This window comes from Aquarana catesbeiana, linkage group LG01 (genome assembly GCF_042186555.1).
Source record: "Aquarana catesbeiana isolate 2022-GZ linkage group LG01, ASM4218655v1, whole genome shotgun sequence".
Lineage (NCBI taxonomy): Eukaryota > Metazoa > Chordata > Amphibia > Anura > Ranidae > Aquarana > Aquarana catesbeiana.
In genome coordinates, this window is record NC_133324.1 from 612,079,703 (window position 1) to 612,097,674 (window position 17,972).

The window sequence follows — 17,972 nt, forward strand, 5'->3', positions numbered from 1 at the left end:
CAAACGCAGCCACTGTGCTCTCAAACGCAGCCACTGTGCCCATCAAATGCAGCCACTGTGCCCATCAAATGCTGCCAGTGCCCATAATACTGATATACTTTATTAAATCATTGTACCTGCTGTCCTGGGGGTTTCCCTCGTGCTCCTCTCTCTCCTCCTGACGTCACAGCCCCAGGGCCGAGGAGACGATTCACTGCAGGAAAGCAGTGCAGGGGAGGGTAGGCGGAGCTTAAGGCTCCACCTGTCACCTGTTGCTTATGGGGGACGCGAGTGACACACGCCGCCCCCCGCAAAGTGCCGCCCTAGGCCTAGGCCTTGTTGGCCTAGGCCAAAACACAGCCCTGGTGTAAACACTCTTACCGGAGCAGATGGATTTGAATGCCAATGACACCGAATCAAACAGGCTTAGAAATCCAGATGAATGGTTCTCCCAGGTGGTAATATGGGCCCCAGATCTCCAAAGATATATGGGCACAGTGACTGCGTTTGATGGGGCCTAGGCCAAAACACAGCCCTGGTGTAAACACTCTTACCGGAGCAGATGGATTTGAATGCCAATGACACCGAATCAAACAGGCTTAGAAATCCAGATGAATGGTTCTCCCAGGTGGTAATATGGGCCCCAGATCTCCAAAGATATCTCCTCTAGACTGGAACGGCTGTACTGATATCCACCGGACTGAAAAAACGACACATCCAATGGGAACATCCAAATCTCTCGTGAAACTAAAAGGTATGGGAGAAAAAAAATATAGAATGCTCCGATGGTGCAGATCAAAAGGGTAGATTTATTGGAACCAACCAATGTACAGTAGTATAAAAAGTGATCACATAAAAAATGTATAAAATATAAAAGCAATGTAGGAACGAAGAGCCTTGACTGATGCGTTTCGTTAGATTCTGATTAGTTGCAATTAGTTATTGCACTTGAAAAGAATAACTTTTTTTAATGAATAAAGCCTACTATATATAAAAGTATACATGTAAGTATTGTCAGGTGGTCGGTTTTTCTTTCAGAAATGACTATGCACAATGTGGATGAGAACTGAGCACTTGCAGGGCAGTGTGTTGACATATCTGTTCTTTTCGTTATTCTCTTCTTTTGAGGCAGCTTCACATGTAGCTTGGATAGGGCAGGCTGTCAGAGCCTACATATAGAAATACTAGCATGCTGGAGCGTACACCAAAAAATGTGGCTGTACAGTCACACGAAAATAGAGACTTCAGACAATGAAAAAAAAAAGTGAACAGAAGGCTAATCATTTATCATCATTTAAATGCATTAACATGCTGTCACATTAGTGGGTTCATTAGTAGGGTAACACTTACGCGAATTGGATGCGGGTTTCACATGACAGGCGAGTGCGACTGGCTTTCAATGGAGCCGGTTCACCCACCTCCAGGGTGGCTGTCGTCCGAAGTGCAGAAGTGTCCTGTAGGTCTTCTGGTTCATTTCAGGTGCAAATTCAGCCAAAAATTCAGACCTCCTTTGCACCTGAAACAGTGAACAGACACGCACTGGACACCCTACTGTGAGTCGCGGCTAGTATGAACCCAGCCTGAGTCTGAATAATGACTGCAAACACTGTTTTAAAAGGAAATGTGTCTTTAAAAAAAGAAATAAAGATAGAAGGTATTCTCTGAAAGAACAAGGTGGAGGAGGTGGGGAGATGTATAGCTGATGTTGCAATCTCCACCTTGTGCAATCAGAGAGGCTCTTGTACTGAAAAAAAAAAAAAAAAACAGGGTGGACTATAGTTTTAAAGATATATAAAGTGATCCAGGCCAGAGGAGGAATTGTTCATAGTCTATCATCAGAAGATAGCAACAAAATGCAGCATCCTCATAGTTAGGAGAAGCAAAGGGAGTGGCGTGTCCATAACCATGCAAATCATGACATCACCCACCAGCAAATGTGGGGCAAATGCCGTTGGTGCCTGGCGCTAGCACACAGAAGCTGGTGGAGTGCTTCTGTGTGATAAGCTGAAAAGTGCAGGGCTTAAGGACTCTTCTTACCAGGAGCGAGGCGCTGAGAGACAGGAAGCAGGAGTAGAGCTAGGAGGTGGCCTGCAAAGTATGTCATTGGTTGCTAGGACGTCGGCGGTCGTAGCAACCAATGACTGCATTGAAGGGGGTGAGGGAGCAGAGATTTCCGGAAAACTCTTCTGACAGGAATCCTCACTTGGTGCTACGTGTGAGAGCACACATTGCACCCATTGAGGATAATACTACTGAGTGGAGCCCAGTGCTGGAACTTGTTTCTGCACTGGGCTCCAGGACTCCAGGCCAGATCCGGGATGGTTGGGAGATATGGCCTGATTGTCAGTGTATGTAGTGCTTTTGGCTATAGCGCAGTACTAAAGTGGTTAAAAAATTAGCATTAATTAAAGTGATATTAAAGGAGAAGTTGAACCAAAGCTCATTTGTGGATTACAGGAGTGCAGTTCATTCTACATGCTTGTGACCCGTTTTTAGCAGACAGAGGGCTGAAGGCTGCTGTCGGCTGAAATCACAGAGCTGGTTCAGGCCGAGAAAAGATCTCGACAATATGGTCGGATCCACCCACAACCCTGGACCAACACCTGGTTCAGCCTCTCAGCAAGCCGCTGAGAGCCTGAGGCATTCGCTCCCATCCCCTCCACAGCCCAGCGCTCCAGTGAGCACAGGGAGGGGCAGAGCAGAAAGCGGTGACTGACAGTCACCAGCTCTCTGCTCACGGAGCTCTGAGAACCGAGCAATCAGCAGTGTTTGATCGCTCGGTTCTCAGTCTTAGAGCCAGTGGGGGACAGATGCAGCGTCAGACTGATGCTGCATCCAACTAGGTAAGTATGATTCTTGGAAAAAAACAAAGCCTATAATTCTCATTTAAATCCAAAAGCATACATTTATTATACAGTATTTCAGCTTACCAAGTCTTAGATGGTTCTATTAGTTTTTTGTTTTTTTTTTCAGGCTCTCTTTCTTCTATTTTCATCTGCTAATATGGCCACTAAGTCTGTTTTTCAAAAGAACAATCTTTCTTGCAGATATATCAGAGGGATGAGCCGAACCATTTACCACTGACAGGGGTGCCTACAATAGGCAGCTTTTATTTATGTAAAATGGTGTTTGTTAGTGTCTAAATCTAAATCTGCAAGTCCATCTAATGATCCCCTCCCCCCAGATTAACAATGTTGCTGTCCAAATGTGCCCCTGTGCTCATTTATCCAGAGTAGAGGGACTCCTAGTACATTTGTGTTACTGGCAGATCACTAGGTAAAAAAAAACAGGGGGGGAAAAAAGCCTAAAAAAATAAATCTAATTTAGCCACTACATCTAATCATTGGTGAGCTGCAATATAATACATTTTGGGTTTTGGGTTTAAAACCACTTTAATTTTCTTTATGTAAGAAAACACTCACTGCTGCTCGACTCAAAGTAACTTCAGTGCAGATATACGGTGGTCGCAACCAGCTCCTCATAGCCATTCTTCCAGTATAGTATCACATAGCGGCATACATAGGGAATCAAAGATTTACAGGTTAAAGGTTACAGATCGAGATAAAAACTTGATCTTTAACTTTAAACCTAGGCTGTGCCTAATAAAGAGAATCTGTGATTACCCATTTGCGTGACGCTATGTGATACGCTTTAATTTTCTGCATTGGAGTCTGAAAAGCATTGCAACCATAGACTATCTCTTTACTCACAGGTCAGGTATAGACCTTCAGTTGCAGGGCTGAAGGAATTATCAATGATAATGCTACAATACTTGTGCTCAATGGAGATCTAGGAGTCCCTCTGCTGCAGTGGTAGATTTGAACTTGAAGTCTCTCCATTCACATATCTCTGTGAATGAATTAGGCGGCTCTGCAGGCAGAGCCATGCACACCCACACGAAATTCAAAAAACACCAGGAGCCTGCAGGGAGAAAGATCCCTGGATTAAGGGGGGGAGGTAGTTTGGTCATGGGGGACTGTGACCATATTTCATGTAGCAGCCTAAATATGGGTGTAACATAAAAGTTGGACTTTAAAAAGTAATGCCGTGTACACATGAGCGGAATGTCCGACAGAAAAAGTCAGTAGCTATTGGCTACCGGCTATTGAACTTCCGTTTTCTAGTCCCGTCCTACGTATTGAACGTCACCGCGTTCTGGACGGTCGGAATTTGGTGTGACCGTGTTTATGCAAGACAGCTTGAGCGGAATTTCATCGGAAAAAACTTTAGAGTTTATTCCGGCGGGAAAAATGGTCGTGTGTACAGGGCATAACGCTAAAGGTTCAGCAGGAACTGGACGAATTTCAATCCATCTAAAGGCAAGCTGGTTGGCAAGATGTTTATCTATAGATCAATTTCAGCACAACCAGCCTATTTTCTTTTTTTGTGATCACTGCTGGTGGCTATAGCTGCCAGCAGCGATCGTATTCTGACAGAGGGAAAACCTCCTGCTGTCAGAATAGAATAGTGCAGTGGGAGGGATTCCCCTGTCAACACAAACTGTGTTGATGTGGGAATCGAGCGACTTTCTTTCCTTCAACCTGTGGTTGAAGGAAACCTGCATAATCTATGGCCAGCCTAAGACCGTGAGTGGTATTCCAAAGGTATGCTACGATATTTCCACCAGGGCTCCAGAGAAGCTTTGTGGGGATCAACTCTGCCCTTTACAACCAAAAAACTGAGACATCCATTTTAAATGGGTCTATTCACTGGGGTATCCTTACACATAAGGCAATTCTTGCACAAGTGAGCTTGCTTTTGAACTGGTCCAGTACGGTTTACGTGGAGAGATTTTTAAGACTTGCATTAAACTCTTCCAGGAATGGATTATTATCTGCAATTCTTTTGTTAATCTCTACTTCCAGCTTCTTGACAGGCAGCGGTGGGTACTTGGGACTGGTGCTTGGAGATCTTGCTAGGAATGCCATATTTTGAGGCTCTGTCAGTAAAAAAAAAAAAATGAAAAATTTAATACAAATGTATTTTAGTTGGCCATTTCATCTGTCACATTTCTATGGCACTCTGGTAATATGATCACAGCACCTAACTTTCAAGCTCTACTCACCAGCCATGACCTGCAAACGCTAAAAAAACGCTAATGCAAAACCACTGCAAAAGTGGCATTCTACAGCTAAAGCTACTAGCGTTTTTATAACGTGCATAAGGCCTTAAAGGGACCGCAGGTTTTCAAAGTTTCAAGGGAGCGCACAATTATAAATCTTGACACGTTTGGTTTCTGATTTATTGGTATTTTACTCATTGCAGACCCTTGTTTATTTATCAAAAATGGTTATTATAAAGTCTTTGTGTGTATTAATATTTTCCCTAAAAAAATGCATTTACTAAACAGTTGTGGAAATATCATGCAACATAAAAAACTGCAACTGCCACTATTGTATTCTACAGGGCCTTTACACTTTTATTGTGGGTTCTAAGTAATTTGTTAGCAAAAAATGCTAATTTTAACATGTATGTGAAAAATTAAAAAAATGCCCAGGATGCAAAGGATTTAAAGTGTTTGTAAAAAAAAAAAAAGATGTTACTGCCTTTTTAAAGCAAAATAATACGCTTTGTAACATTGCTATTTTATTCGGTGCTGCCTGTGTTGAATAATACCTGGATGATCCTGCCTTTGTCCTTCATCCTAATGCCCTGTACACACGATAGGATTTTCCAACGGAAAATGTGTGAGAGGACCTTGTTGTTGGAAATTCCGACCGTGTGTGGGCTCCATCACACATTTTCCATCGAAATTTCCGACACACAAAGTTTGAGAGCAGGCTATAAAATTTTCTGACAACAAAATCTGTTGTCGGAAATTCCGATCGTGTGTACACAAATCCGACGTACAAAGTCCCACGCATGCTCAGAGTAAATTAAGAGAAGAAAGCTATTGGCTACTGCCTTGTTTATAGTCCCGACATACGTGATTTACGTCACCGCGTTTAGAACGATCGTTTTTTCCGACAACTTTGTGTGACCATGTGTATGCAAGACAAGTTTGAGCCAACATCCATTGGAAAAAAACCATGGATTTTGTTGTCGGAATGTCCGATCAATGTCTGACCGTGTGTACGGGGCATTAGAGTAAACTTTACGTCTTGTTATGCTGAATACATTTCTTCTTGTAAAAAAAAAAAAAAAAAAAAAAAAAAAAACTTTACATCTTGTGTCATCTCGCTATTTGTACTGGCACGCTGTGGGAAACAAGAGAGAGGCAATTCAGTGTGAGAATAGTGAATATTAATTCGCTATTCTAACACACCTGGGTGGGCACCGAGCGCAATGGTCTGCACCTGGAGTCCACCCTATTTTGAAGCCTATGGCTCTAATTGGTGCTTCAAAAAAAACAAAAAACAGCCGTCTAAAAGGGGCCGGATGCATGGGGTAGGGGAGGCGGCGCCCTTGTGCCCTTAATGGATGGGCCGCCCCTAAACAGTACAGAGATGGGGAAGAGAGGGAGTGTCGTGTGTGTAGAGAAACTGAATCGGGCCCTCCTATAAATTTAGTTATCTGTCTCCAAACCATGATTGTAGTATTCATCGAGGTAGTGATATTGGGATTGGATCAGGTCCTCTAAATACTAGATCGCTCAGGTCCGCATATGATCCCAACAGGGAAGTTTCCAAATAAACCGCTGGGTTACTGCATGATGGAGTGAACAACCACCTTACCGCCACAAGGACTGCTGCCCAATAATATTACAAATAAATACATATGATTAAAAAAGTACCAGTGCTAAAATATCAAAACAGTGAACCCATATAAAAAACATACAGTGCATCTGGAAAGAATTCACAGTGCTTCACGTTTTCCACATTTTGTTACGTTACAGCCTTGTTCCAAAATGGATTAAATTCATTATTTTCCTCAAAATTCTCCAAACAATATTCCATAATGACAACGTGAAAAAAGTTTGTTTGAAATCTTTGCAAATTTATTAAAAATAAAAAAATCCCATGTCCATAAGTATTCACAGCCTTTGCTCAATACTTTGTTGAAGCACCTTTGGCACCAATTACAGCCTCAAGTCTTTTGGAGTATGATGCTACAAGTTTGGCACAACTATTTTTGGGCAGTTTCTCCCATTCTTCTTTGCAGGACCTCTCAAGCTCCATCAGGTTTGATGGGGAGCCTCGGTGCACAGTAATTTTCCGATCTCTCCAGAGATGTTCAATCGGGTTCAAGTCTGGGCTCTGGCTGGGCAACTCAAGGACATTCACAGAGTTGTCCCGTAGCCACTCCTTTGTTATCTTGACTGTGTGCTCAGGGTCGTTGTCTTGTTGAAAGATCAAACTTCGCCCCAGCCTGAGATCCAGAGCCCTCTGGAGCAGGTTTTCATCAAGGGTGTCTCTGTACATTGCTGTATTCATCTTTCCCTCGATCCTGACTAGTCTCCCAGTTCCTGCTGCTGAAAAACATGCCCACAGCATGATGCTGCCACCACCATGCTTCACTGTAGGGATGGTATTGACCAGGTGATGAGCGGTGCCAGGTTTCCTCCAGACACGATGCTTGCTATTCAGGCCAAAGAGTTCAATCTTTATTTCATCAGACCTGAGAATTTTGTTTTGCATGGTCTGAGAGTCCTTCAGGTGAGTTTTGGCAAACTCCAGGTGAGCTGTCATGTGCCTTTTACTGAGGAGTGGCTTCCATCTGGCCACTCTACCATACAGGCCTGATTGGTGGAGTGCTGCAGAGATAGTTGTTCTTCTGGAAGGTTCTCCTCTCTCCACAGAGAAACGCTGGAGCTCTGTCAGAGTGACCATCGGGTTCTTGGTCACCTAACTGACTAAGGCCCTTCTCCCCCGATCACTCAATTTGGCCAGGCGGCCTGCTCTAGGAAGGGTCCTGGTGGTTCCAAACTTCTTCCATTTACGGATGATGGAGGCCACTGTGCTCATTGGGACCTTCAATGCTGCAGAAATGTTTCTGTACCCTTCCCCAGATCTGTGTCTCGATACAATCCTGTCTCAGAGGTCTACAGACAATTCCTTGGACTTCAAAGTGAAGTGTTGTGAATACTTTCTGGATGCACTGTATATCTCAAACCAACAAAAAATGTTTTATATAGTCCTTATGTCCATAATATAGTGTACATAATTTAAAAATTGTCACATCTTCTTGATAGTATTTCTTCCAGTCCTTTAATATGCCCTCTGTGCTGTAAACCAAATAAAATAGACTCTCATCAGTTAATAAGATCCTTAGGGATTAATTTGTCATATAACGCATGATGCAAAATAACACATTAATCAAATGTCTCTCCTTCTCCCAGATCCCCCTTCTAATCATTCATCTGTATCCTGGGTCATGCCAAGATGTATAATAACGGAAACAAAGAAACCATATCCACAGCGTAGTAATGCTTACAACAAAATCATAAATATGCAAATATGCTTACATAAATATATTATGCAACAGCTTTAATAACCAGTAAACCAAATAAGGTGCAGATAAATCTTCCCACGAATCCACTTCACCAACATGCAATGCACTGCATGCAAATTAACTTTCACCAGACAATAAAGCTCCTGGATCTCAAGGGTCCCCAGGCACTTCTCTTCTCCTTCAAGTCTGCTCTTGAGCCTCCACCAACGCCCTTAATTGTTCCCAAAAGATGTCACAGGAAAAACCAAAGGCAAAGCTCATAGTTCAGTATTCTCTTAAAATTCAGCCAAAATTTTACATACAGGAAAAGCAATGCATATGGAGGACAAATTATGCAATATGGTGGATATCCCACTTCCAGTTTGGCGTCTGATATCACTTCCTCAATGTATTTTGTCACATGGACTTTATCGAAAGGATGTAGGTGTCACATTGGGAGAGGGTGAAACACTAGTGCATTTCTGGATGTTAAAGAATGAGGAAAGCTGGGTAGCTGATGTATGAAGATGCCACAGAACAGAGAAAGATCATGTGACCACACAACAACGCTGCAGGAATAAGAAATCCTTACATGTAACACAGTGCCAAGTGGTGATCCTGTGCAGGAGAGTAATTTGATTTGGAAAAAGGCCTTGGCTGGGCTACAGCCACAAGTACTAACGACCCCCTGTAATGAGGGGTCCACAGGAGCTGGTAAGCTAGTTTTTCAGCTGTTGGTGGAGGCACTGATGTTTAAGATCCCTACAAGGTGGTGGATGGTGGAGATCGACACCAGGAATATATTATTACAACACTTGTGGACTGTTTATTAATTTCAATCAGAATTTATCACGTTTGTTTGATTAGCGCAATCCTATGATTTTGATCTTTTTATATGCCTTTTCCACCCTTAGCTTCCCACCCTCACTTTCACATTGTCCTTAGTAATAACAAAAGCCCACAAAACAAAGGCTAAAAACAGACTTAAGTTGTAAATTTCACATCCCGCAATGTTCTATAACGGCATGAATGTAAAAATGTGAAATTATAAGACCTCATTGCCACTGCTATATTACAATCAGCAAACAAATCAAAACCCCCATCTAGTGGTCATAATAGAAGGTACCTCTTACAACACATGCCATTACCAATGAAGAATTGAAAGAATTATACACATCATACCTCCCAACTGTCCCTAATTTCGAGGGACTGTCCCTGATTTGGAGTGTAGAGCTGGTAGATTTGCAATCTACCATATGTTAGGTAAATTTAGTAATTTGTTCGTTAAGAAGGTTAGGTTTGCCTCTGTTCCAGCTTGGCTGACGTTGTGTGTGTTTCCATGCTGACCGGTGGGTGTCGCTGTTATCACTGGTTAGTGTTGGAAAGGCAACGTGTCGAATCGTATGGATGCTCTTCTGTCCCGGAGACAACTCGGTGGAGGTGGTCCTCCGAGTTGCATTCTGGGCGAGGGTATATATGGGCCAGACGCCATATTTTGGGGTTCATTTTACAGCCACCTGCTGGCCCTCCTGACCGACAGGTATGCGTTAGAGGGTTCCGTTCCGGAGGCCCACGTTGCTGCGGCGCAGGGGTGGGCCCAGAAGCTTGTCTGGGGCCTACCACAGCGGCCGAGGAATGGTCCTGAGCTGTCTATCCCATGTGAAGAAGCTGGACAACCGAGGAGATCCCAGGGGAGAATCCGTCAGGGAAGGATCATGCAACGTGCTGGTCTGGAGAGGGGCCTGGTGACTCGGTTGGAGGACGTATTTGTAAAGAACCCTACAAGAAGATATTTGAGTTTCTTCTACAGTTTCCTTTCTGCCTCTTTCCTGCTACTTCCTGAGTAAATTGTTTAATAAAGCATTGAAAACGTACTCAAGTGTTGGTGCGTGTGTCGTCCAGAGGTAAACTCAACGGAACCCTAGACCCGGTGCCGGTGAAACAGAGGGAAGGAGAGTGAAGGTAACAAGCCCGCTTAAATCAGCAGCTCCACCGAGAGTTATTGCTATAGGAGCAATGTTCCTCAATCCTCCTCATTTGTCCCTCATTTTGGTCTGATCTATATAGTTGTATATAAAATTCACTTTTTATCTATTAAAAAGTGTTTCCCGGAGCTAAACCTTTCTTCCAATTTCTAAATTGATGCATTTGTAAATTTCAAAAGCCAATATAAAGGAATAGTAGTGGGAAAAAAGAAATAATTTGGGGTTTAACTAATCCTTTTATTTATTTATTTTTTTTGTATAATTCTCCTTTAAGGGGAAATGGCAGGGGGGGGGGGGTTGCCTTTCCCTACAAACTTTTGCTAATAGGTGTTCCTTGGTCCCATCTTGAAAAGTTGGGAGGTATGTACACTCACCAACCACTTTATGAGGTACACCTGGCTAATACCGAGTTGGACCCCCTTTTGCTTTCAGAACCACCTTAATTCTTTGTGGCATGGATTCAACAAGGTGTTGGAAACATTCCTCAGAGATTTTGGTCCATATTGACATGATAGCATCAGGCAGTTGCTGCAGATTTGTCGGCTGCACATCCTCAGTTTCTTGTTCCTACAGTAGCAGACAGGAGTGACACCCGGTGTGGTCTTCTGCTGCTGTAGCCCTTCTGCTTCAAGGTTCGATGTGTTGTGGTTTCAGAGATGGTATTCTGCATACCTTGGTTGTAAAGGGTGGTTATTTGAGTTAATGTTGCCTTTCTATCATCTCAAACCAATCTGCCCTTTCTCCTCTGACCTCTGACATCAACAAGGCATTTTCGTCCACACAACTGCCGCTCACTGGATATTTTCTCTTTTTCTGATCATTCTCTGTAAACCCTAGAGATGGTTGTGCCTGAAAATCCCAGTAGATCAGCAGTTTTTGAAATACTCAGACCAGCCCCGCTGGCACCAATAACCGTGCCACGTTCAAAGTCACTTAAATCCCCTTTCTTCCCCATTCAGATGCTCAGTTTGAACTTCAGCAAGTCGTCTTCACCACATCTAGATAACTAAATGCATTGAGTTGCTGCCATGTGATTGGCTGATTAGCAATTTGTGTTATACCAAGCAATTGAACAGGTGTACCTTATAGAGTGGCCGACGAGTGTATATTAATAAATGAATAATAATAATAATAATAATAGGTACATGATTCAAGGGTTAGAAGGAATACTCACAAGGAATTGTTAGCATTTTTAGTTTATGTACACTAAATTATGGGCACAAAGACTATATAAAGTAATTTAGTTTTTTGAGATATATGTCTTTTATGTGGGTTCACCATTTTGACATTTTGATATTATATCATTCGTACTTTTTCAATATATGACTAACAACAATGCTCTTACTGATAGTCTCAGCTACTAATGCCCTGTACACACGACCGGTTTTGCCATTGGAATAAACTCCGAAGGTTTCTCCGGCGGAACTCCGACGGAATTCCGCTCAAGCAGTCTTGCATACACACGGTCACACCAAAGTCCGACCGTCCAGAATGCGGTGACGTACAACACGTATGACGGGACTAGAAAAAGGAAGTGCAATAGCCAGTAGCCAATAGCTTCCGCCTTGTACTTGCTTCAGAGCATGCGTCGTTTGTGGTACGTTGGAACAGCATTCAGACGAGCGGGTTTCCTGATAGGAACTGTCTGGTTCCTTTTCAGGCCACATTCACATTTGTGAATGGGCCTGACACTGATTATGTGTGAGAGCCCCAGTGGATGTTTGCATTTATTAGCTGTGGGAGGCAGCCCCATTCAAAGATAGTCTGTATCCAAGGGTGATCACTCACAGGTGATTGCTGCATGAGCGATTATGTCTGAGCTGCCATGATTAGCTATGGGAGCTTGCAGTCTCCAATTGCTTTTAACGAGGCTGCCTCCTGCAGCTTATCGCTGGAAACCCCCCCTGCTGGGGGTCTTGGTGTCGTGCCCATTCTCAAGTGAACAGTGTCCTTTTCATTTAGCCTGAAATGTTTCAAAGATGCTATTGTTTTTGCTCTCTGTGAGCAACATGTTTCTAACAAAGGCAAACATTTTGTTCATAGTTTCTTGTATGTGCAAAGTGTAGCAAACATGAACAGCAAATCTAAACCATAATTCACTTGTTGAAGCTGCTGAAATATGGTTTCTTTGGGTACTTACATGGCATTGTTGTTTGCAAAATATTGAGTACACCCGTATAATTTTTAGGAACAATGAAAGCAATCATATAACACCAATGAACGCTTTCATCCCAGCCTCTGGATTTCTCTCAGCCTTAAAAAATCAGAACAAACATGGGTTCATTATTTCTCTGATGACTATATCGCTCACTCTATGTGAAAACCTTATTGTTTATGTGTGTGTTAATAATCACAGTCCTGGCCAAGGCCTACTTTTTACAAATTTATTCAGATTGCACATTACCTGATGCAACACAGTTTGTCCATTATTGGGCTATATTTTGGAAGATTCTGAAAATATACTCACTGATTCTTTATTTTAGACCAGCTTAAAATATAAAGAAGAGTCAGGCAGGGATAGATAAAACTTAAAATAATCAAGAGTTTCCAAAAGAGCAGACAATCATGCTGCAATAGCGCCATCTAGCATCTGTTTAGAAAACTAGCTAAGCATTATGCTTTAAGGATATCTATAGTAAAGTAACTTGCTCTTCCTCCACATTACTACCCTGTTTCCCCAAAAATAAGACCTAGCGTGCTTGTTGGTGATGGCTGCAATATAAGCCCTACCCCCCAAATAAGCCCTACCCTGTTTCCCCGAAACTAAGCCCTACCCTGAAAAGAAGACCTACAAGGACTTTAACTAGGGCTTATTTGGGGGGTAGGGCTTATATTGCAGCCATCACCGACAATCACGCTAGATCTTATTTTCGGGGAAACAGGGTAGCTACAGAACCTGTGTAATTATATAAAATATATAACATTAGCCACATCTTTACATTGAGTATTACCACATTCCTAAGAACATATGAGATCATAGATATGTCACACACTCCAAGTCACTACCAAGGCATGAGTGGTTCCAACTACTTCCTAACCTAAAGTGGGGAATGGCTTTGAAACACTGGATCATACAGGAAGGAGACCAAAGCCGAAACAGGTGCAACATCACCAGATGGCCATACAACAAGGACAAGTACAACTCATAAAAACCATTGTCCATATAAAATATAACCTGACCAACAACAGCATATACACTTGGCCACAATGACTCGCACCCATTTGCACTGTAATACGCTTAGGGCTCTTTCACACGGGGCGGACCAGTGATGATCCGCCCCGTGAACATCCGCTTGCTCAGCGGGGATCGCTCCGCCGATCCCCGCTGAGCAGGAAGATGACAGGTCCGTCGCTGCACACTGTGCAGCGATGGACCTGTCAGAGTGCCACTCTCCCCTATGGGGGATCGGGTGATGACGGACCGTAGAGTCCGTGGTCACCCGATCCGATCACGGATGGAAAAGTAGGTTTTTCCTCCGTTACACTTTTTCGGATTGGAGCAGGTCGGATGTCAGCGAACATGTCACCGCTGACATCCGACGCTCCATAGACCTCCATGGAGTGTCCATTCAGGTCCGCCTAAAAAACTGACAGGTGGACCTGAACGGACAGTCCGTGTGAAAGAGGCCTTACCCTTGGTTCACACAATGTGGTTTTTAGTGTGTTTTCCAGAAACACACTACAGTTCATTTAACATGATTTCCTATGAATCTAGTTCACATCTGTGCGTTCTAAACTGTTTCGTTTTTTTTTTTCCAAAGGGTAAGGTAAGGTTCATTTCTATGCAGGTTGCAGTTGATGTGCTTTCTGTCATGTTTTTCAGTGCGTTTTTGAACATGCGTTTTGAAACGTTTTTGATGCATTTTGCATTTGTTTGTTTTTTGCTAATAGGGAAGTATGACAGTTCTGTTCATGGAGTGCGACATTGATGTGACTTTACACTATCTGGAACTCAAGTAGCATCAAAGTCACATCAAATTAGTGCAGGAACCTTAATGTAACCAAAGTGGCATGTTAGGGTTAAGGGCTTACCCTAACCCTTACTGCTAACCTTAACCCTAACCTTAATCATTACCCTTAGCCTTAACCCTAACATGCGACTTTGGACACATAAGGGTTCCTGCACTACTTTGATGCTTCTTTGATGCTACTTGAGTGCTAGAGAATGTAAAGTTGCATCACTCCATGAATAGAACTGTCATACTTTCTAATTTTTGGATCTATGTATGCGAGATGTGGCACCGTATGTTTATTCCCCAGATAAGGCTGCGCTCGCTGGATCTAATGGAGATCCTGTATCCTTGCAGGCTTTCTTTTATAACCTGTGAAGGAAAATCCTTGCATATGTAGTAGTGCATGGTCCATTGGCTCAAATTAAATGAAAAATAATCTGGCCTAGTCTAGGCCATGTCATTTAGAAAAGCATAGTCATTGATAGAGAGGGAGAGGGATTGCAAATAGCCCTGAATTAAAAAATAGCTATCCTAAAATATACGTCATAGAGTATAATTTATACAGTATAAAGCAGTTTGATGTCTGTTCATCTTTTTCATGATTTACCGTATATACTTGAGTATAGGCCGACCCGAATATAAGCCGAGGCACCTAATTTTACCACAAAAAAAATGGGAAAACATATTGACTCGAGAATAGGCCTAGGGTGGGAAAATGCAGCAGCTACTGGGTAAACAATGCCCATCTGCAGCCTCACTGTGCCCATTTGCAGTCTAATTGTGCCCATTTGCAGTCTCACTGTGCCCATTTGCAGTCTCACTGTGCCCATTTGCAGTCTCACTGTGCCCATTTGCAGTCTAATTGTGCCCATTTGCAGTTTAATTGTGCCCATTTGCAGTCTCACTGTGACCATTTGCAGCCTAATTGTGCCCGTCTTTAGTCTCACTGTGCCAATCTGCAGCCGTACCTTTCATTACTATCAAAACAAAAGTTTGGGACTTTAAATGAAGCCCATGTGAACACAGGCCTCCATCCCTAATTCGATACAATAGCAAAGGGGTTTGGGACTTTAAATGAGGCAGATCATCAATGGTAAGATACAGAGTTGATTTATTCAAATGGTAAACATGTCACATTACAAGAAATGTAAAAAAGTATTAAAAGACGATTTACCATTTGAATAAATCAACTCTGTATCTGACCATTAATCATCTGCCTCATTTAAAGTCCCAAACCCCTTTGCTATTATGCCTTTCATTACTAAAACAGCGTGTCTCCCGCTGTGTTATGCAGTCTGTTCGGCCGTCTATTGTAACAAAGCCCCGCCTCCTCCTCGTCTGTGGTAGAGGAACACTGATACAGTTTCCCAGCATTGTATCAGTGTTCCTCTATCACAGATGAGGAGGAGGCGGGGCTTTGTTACAATAGACGGCCGAACAGACTGCATAACACAGCGGGAGACACGCTGTTTTAGTAATGAAAGGCATAATAGCAAAGGGGTTTGGGACTTTAAATGAGATACACGCTGTTTCAGTAATGAAAGGTACGGCTTACTCGAGTATAGGCCGGTGGGGGAGTGGGGGGGGTGTTTCAGCCGAAAAAATGGGCTGAAAAACTCGGCACGTATGTGTACATATGCTAAAATGTTTCTCTTAGACCCCTTTCACACTGGGGCGCTTTGCAGGCACTACAGCGCTAAAAATAGCTCTTGCAAAGCGCCCTGAAAGAGCCGCTCCTGTCTCTCCAATGTGAAAGCCCTTGGGCTTTCACGCTGGAGCGGTGCACTGGCAGGACGCTAAAAAAAATCCTGCTAGCAGCATCTTTGGAGCGGTGAAGGAGCGGTGTGTATATCGCTCCTCCACCGCTCCTGTCCATTGAAATCAATGGGCAGCGCGGCTATACCGCCGGCAAAGCGCTGCTGCAGCAGCGCTTTGTGGGTGGTTTTAACCCTTTCTCGGCTGGTTTTAACCTTTTCTCGGCCACTAGCGGGGGGGTAAAAGCGCGCAGCGAAATTGACGGTAAAGCGCCGCCAAAAATAGCGGCGCTTTACCGCCTACGCACCCAGTGTGAAAGGGGCCTTTGTGAGGATGTCATTGAGATCTGCAATTTTACTAAAGATCTTTATCTAGTTTTGTATCCTAGATATTGGGATAGGTTTCAATGCACTTGCTAAAAAAATGTTTCAGCATAAAATGTGTGAGAATTTCCTGCATGATTTGACCAAGTGCTGTAAAAAGAAACACTACACTACTGGCATTAATTTAAAATTACATAGAGGACTGCCATTTGACATTGAACTTAACTCATTCAAATAATGTATTGCTATCTTTGGGTTGCTGGACAGCACTTCTGGGTTTACAGTCTGGGCCAGGCCCTGCCTCCTCCTGAGATTGCCACATCACAGCTATCCCAGGAGGCAGTGTGTTACTAAGCTGCAGCATGTACGCATGCGGAGCACTTTAGTGCCCATTTATAGAAGCTGGTGGCATTTGTGCGCATGCATGGGAAACCCAATGTGCGTGAGCAGATGTGCCGTCGGTCTCTACAAGCCCCCAAATGCCTGGAATAAACCAGCACTGATCTTCGCATATGCCATTTTTTTAAAATGGCAGTGCAAAAGAGGGGTGGAGGTGGTTATGCAGGAGCAGTTGAGTTCTGCTTTAAGCACCGCAACATAGCACAGATACATTTTAAGTTTTGGACAGTTATAGTATTGTTTCTTCAGAATGAAACAGAAAAATGATTTTAATTATATTAACCATTTCATGTTCTTAGGCAGTTTAAAAATGTCCTGGACTTGAAGTGGTCAAATTTGTTTCAGCTAGCAATCAGCTATACAGCAAAAGTGATCGCCGCATTGGTTCCCAGGCTCTCCCGTTCCTCCAGGGAGCCCAGGGCCACAGTAAACAGGCCAGACAGAGAGAGAACAAGAACAAGGAATATCTGTACCCTAATTTTATCTCTGACCTTGGAAACAATGATTTGTGCTTGATTATCTGGAGTGGGGGCTGGGGGGGGGGGCATGGGGGTCTAAGAGACCCCTGATGTCTCCATAAAGAGTACCTGTCACCTGCCCATGCTATCACATTAGGCTTGTTAGCCCTCTTGTGATAGCCACAAAGTTAAGTGTAAAAAAAAAAAAATCAAATTGTAATAAAATAAAGAAAAATATTAATACAGAAATGTAAATGCACCCCCCCTTGCAAACACGCAAATGCATAGGTCCCGCGTGTGTATGTAAACAGTGATTGGCCCACAAATGTGCCATAGAGCCAAAATTCATGGGTTTGTATAAATTGATAACCTTATACCTATGAAAAAATGTTGCCTGTAAAAACATTTTGGTACTGTAGTTTTTCACCATTTCATGGGTGCACAATTTTGAATCTTGACATGTTTGATATCTGTTTACTCAATGAAAACCTATTTTTAATAATATACTAAAAAATGTGGATTATATTGTGTTTTTATGCACTAAAATTCATTTTACAGTTTATTTTTCCTGAAAATATGTGTTTGATAAACAGCTGCGCAAATATTGTGAGACATTAAAAATTGCAACCAGCCAACATTTTATTCTCCAGTGCCTCTGCTTTCAGAAGATATAGAATGTTTAGTCCTGAGTAATTTTCTAGCAAAAATTCTAATTTTAACGTGTGTGTGAAAAATTAAAAAAAATTGGCC